This window comes from Myotis davidii, unplaced genomic scaffold (assembly GCF_000327345.1).
Source record: "Myotis davidii unplaced genomic scaffold, ASM32734v1 scaffold96, whole genome shotgun sequence".
NCBI classification, from domain to species: Eukaryota; Metazoa; Chordata; class Mammalia; order Chiroptera; family Vespertilionidae; genus Myotis; species Myotis davidii.
Window position 1 is genome coordinate 9,993,706 of NW_006289416.1, and position 4,313 is coordinate 9,998,018.

A 4,313-nucleotide genomic window follows, 5' to 3' on the forward strand; every position below is an offset into this window, starting at 1 on the left:
TTTAAAGTTCTTATCAAAACAAACGAGAGAAAAAGAAGAGAAATAAAATTATTTTAGCTTAATTGATTTTGTCATGTCATTCTAATTATGCAACTTCATTTTCATTCATGGTACTCTAAGACACCATGTGGGTTTTATTTTCTTTTTCTTTTTCTATATTTTTATTGACTTCAGAGAGGAATGGAGAGAGAGAGAGAGAAATGTCCTATATAATAAAGAGGTAATATGCAAATTGACTGTCATACCCTCACACAGCATGGCCACCCCCATGTGGTCACAAGATGGCCAGCAGGGGAGGGCAGTTAGGGGCAATCAGGCTGGCAGGAGAGCAGTTAGGAGTTGATCAGGCTGGCAGGGGAGTGGTTAGGGGGTGATCAGGCTGGCAGGCAGAAGCGGTTAGGGGCAGTCAGGCAGGCAGGTGAGCAGTTGGGAGCCTGCAGTCTTTGATTGTGAGAGGGATGTCTGACTAAACCGGCAGTTAGTCCCAGATTGGAGAGGGTGCAGGCTGGGCTGAGGGACAACCCTGCCCCCAGTGCACAAATTTCATGCACTGGGCCTCTAGTCAATAAGAGAGAATCGTTGATTGGCTGCCTTCTGCACACCCCACACTGGAGATGGAGCCTGCAACTGGGGCATGTGCCCTGACTAGGAATTAAACTATGACCTCCTGGTTCATAGGTCAAAACTCAACCTCTGAGCCATCTCTTCAATTAGAGAAGCAAGTATAAAAAAATAGCTAACATAAAAAAAGACCTCAGCTCAAACACCAATGGCTGAGGATGTTACTTAAACGTTTTTTATTTCCATTTGGCATGAGCAGCTTCAGAATAAGATGAATGCATCTGTAATAGTGAAGGATTTTGTTGAACAACTGAATCAGCCAAGTTCTCTAAACCCCCTACTGCCTGTGCCTGCCTGACTCTCCTCCCTGCTCCAGGGGCTGATTGCTGAAACCCACTCTCCTCTGTGGCACTGCGAATCCTCAGGCAGTTTCAACATGATTGTTCTTTAATGAAAAGAAAATTCTGTTTCTATTTACTCCTTTTCCTCTCTTGAGGTAACATCATTTTGTTCTCAATTTAATACCAAATACTATTATCAATATCTCTTGGAAATTCTACTTAATGAAAATGCTCTAGTCATAAAACTGCCACATAAAAACTTGGTTTGGTTTTTCTATTAACTGCACTTAATTAGAATTATATAATATGGAGTAGGTATGCTTGTATAGCTTAGCCTAATCAAAGAGGTTCTGGTTTGGTCAAAGTAAAGAGAACATTAAAAGTAATGGGTATCAGAGAAGCATCGACAGAGAAGCATCAATCAAACCGTCAAACATCAGAGGGAAGGTAAGGGAGGGGGGGTGGTGGTTAGGGAGAGAGATCAACCAAAGGACTTGTATGCATGCATATAAGCATAACCAATGGACACAGACACCAGGGGGGTGAGAGCATGAGTGTGGGGAAGGGGGAGCAAAGAGGGGGATAAGGACACACGTAATACCTTAATCAATAAAGAGAGAAAAAAGGAATGGATATCAGTAGTGTAACAGGCTCTTCTTCCCAAATGAAGTCCTCATCTGGCTGACACAGCACAGCCTCACATTCTGCTTTAGCTTCTGGTCAAGAGCACGTGCCTAGGGCTCCAGGTGAGTTGCCTGTGTACCTGCAGCCGTGTGGCTGTGGCTCTGACCCAGGGCAACTTTGTGTCTATACTCAGTGCAAACCCACGTTCCAGGGCCTTTCTCATGTCCCTGACATACAAAGGAAAAGAAAAAGACAGCAACACAAAAAACTGGCATATCAGTCACATGACTTCTGAGTTTTATTTTCTTCAGTTCAAAAATGTTCTCTACTAGTGTTGAATTATAATTTCACAAGACCCTACCACAGTCTTTTAAAGGAAAGGAAAAAAGAGGTGCCATCAGGAAAATTCCATAAGCAAACTGTCTTGTTTGTTCTTCTCCTTGAGTTAATGTCATCATTTCTGACAGTGTTGACCACAGTGATATATACACATCATCCCACGTTGACAGCATGGGATCATTATAAACGTGGTGTCCATGCTTTCCATGTAAACTGCATTCATGATGAAACACATGGAAATGAAATGTCCTGAACTCAGCTCGGACACCACATTTAGAGCCATAGATTAATATAGATAAATTTGCAATAGGAATCTTCATAAAATTCTGGTTTTCAGGGTAAAGAGCTGTGTTGTTTAACCTAAAGTGGAAGAGTAGGAGTATATATTTTAGATTTGTAGGGTTCAAATCCATGCTTGATCTTACTTCAAGCAACCTGGTGAATCAGGACATTTCCTGGAAGAAGGAAATGCAGCTCAACCAAGCTCATGGCTTTACCCACGTCAAAGAGGATGGAAATGTAAACCCTGAGCCAAAAGCAGTGCTTACCACTGTGATTTCACTGCTGCTTGCTTTTGATGTATTGCTGTCACTTCTTCAATGGAAGGAATATATTTTAAGCCATTCCATTAAGGTAATGCTAACTGCTATCTCACAAAAATCAGAGCAGAAGTTCAATTATTGCTCCTGTCAAGTCTAATTGGTGACTGTCATGAGTTGTCTTTTCTTCAAGCAGAAGCTGAGATACTGCATGGCATGAGGATCAACAACTGTAGGTACCAGAGAGGAAATAGTAAGACTGGTCAGAGGGAAAAGGCAAGTTGCTGTGAAGGTCCCAGAAGTCTCAGCCAACCCCATGGGGGTACCTGAGCACAACCAGCCAGCCAGACCTTTCTGGCCAAGGGCTAAAATGACCCTACCTTTCTCACCTGGCTCTGTTTTTACTGGATGCAGGCTCACCAGGTGAGGCAGCCAGTGAGGTGCTGAGGTAAACCCTGGAGAAGCTGACATCTGGATATTGTCTACTAACAGCATCCTCCTTCCTGATAACAGAGAAAATAATGGATTTGACAAATTAGTGGTTGTATAGCTGAGGCCATATTTATCTGCCATAGCAACGTGGGCCATATTTATCTGCCATAGTGCAAGGCCACCCTCCAGGACCTGTCCTCTTTCTACATGGTCAGAATGGTCCATGGTCATTAAAGAGACATATTTGGGGGCCTTGAGTCATTAGATCAGGGGGGAAGTTTTTCTGTAAAGGGTTAGATACTATATACTGTAGGCTTATGAACCACCTGTGATCTCTGTCATGTGTTCTTTGCTTGTTTGTTTTCAGGATCCTTTTAAAACATAAAAACCATTCTTCAGTTCTGGGTCATACAATAACAGGTCACAATCTGGATTTGGCTCATAGGCTGTGGTTTGCTTATCCCTGAGTTAGATTCCTAAAGGTAGCTCTGATTTCTGTCATTGCTATGACCCTAGTGCAGTGGTCGGCAAACTCATTAGTCAACAGAGCCAAATATCAACAGTACAACGATTGAAATTTCTTTTGAGAGCCAAATTTTTTAAACTTAAACTATATAGGTAGGTATATTGTTATTAACTTGCTTAGGGTACTCCTAAGGCTTAGGAAGAGCCACACTCAAAGGGCCAAAGAGCCACATTTGGCTCATGAGCCGCAGTTTGCCGACCATGGTGTAGTTTTGTTTTGATTTGCCACCTTGACCAAGAGATGTTTGTTACCTGGCTCATACATGCCCTTATCTTAATGGGGATCTTCTGCTTGGGATCCTCAGATAATAATTGCAATGTGAAGCTGTATCCAATGGTCCTCCAAATGTTGTGATTTCACCCTTCAGTGTATAGGTTAAGTTGTGACCTTTCAGAATTGATATGATGAAATTCTAACCCTCAGAATCTCAAATATAACCATACTTGTAAATAAAGTTATTGCAGATTAGTTAGAATGAGGTCATATTTATAAGAGAGATTAATGGAGAGATTTGGATAGACAGACACACAGAATGGACATCATGTGAAGATGAAGGCAGAGAGTGGGGGTTGAGATTGGTCTCTCTTGGTTTAGGGCCCTGTTGTCCCCATTGTCATGACTATGCCTAATTCTACAATGATCTCTCTTACCATAAACTATGGAGTAAAGTGGGTCACCAGTAAATATTTAGAGATGCTGGTGCTCCTGTCACTATTATTTCCTTATTATGATAATAGTATATTCCTTGGGCTTCCTTGTGGAGCATACCATCTGCAGGTCTTTGAGTCTTACATATATGCCCACCCCAGCATGCTTATTCTCCCAGCCTCTCCATATCTTCTTCCAGATATGCTATGCAATTCTGGCATTTCAACCTCACTTAGTACAGCAGATGCAGGTACAAAGGAGGGTGGACATTTATCAGGGCTGAAAGGAGGAGAATTAACTGAG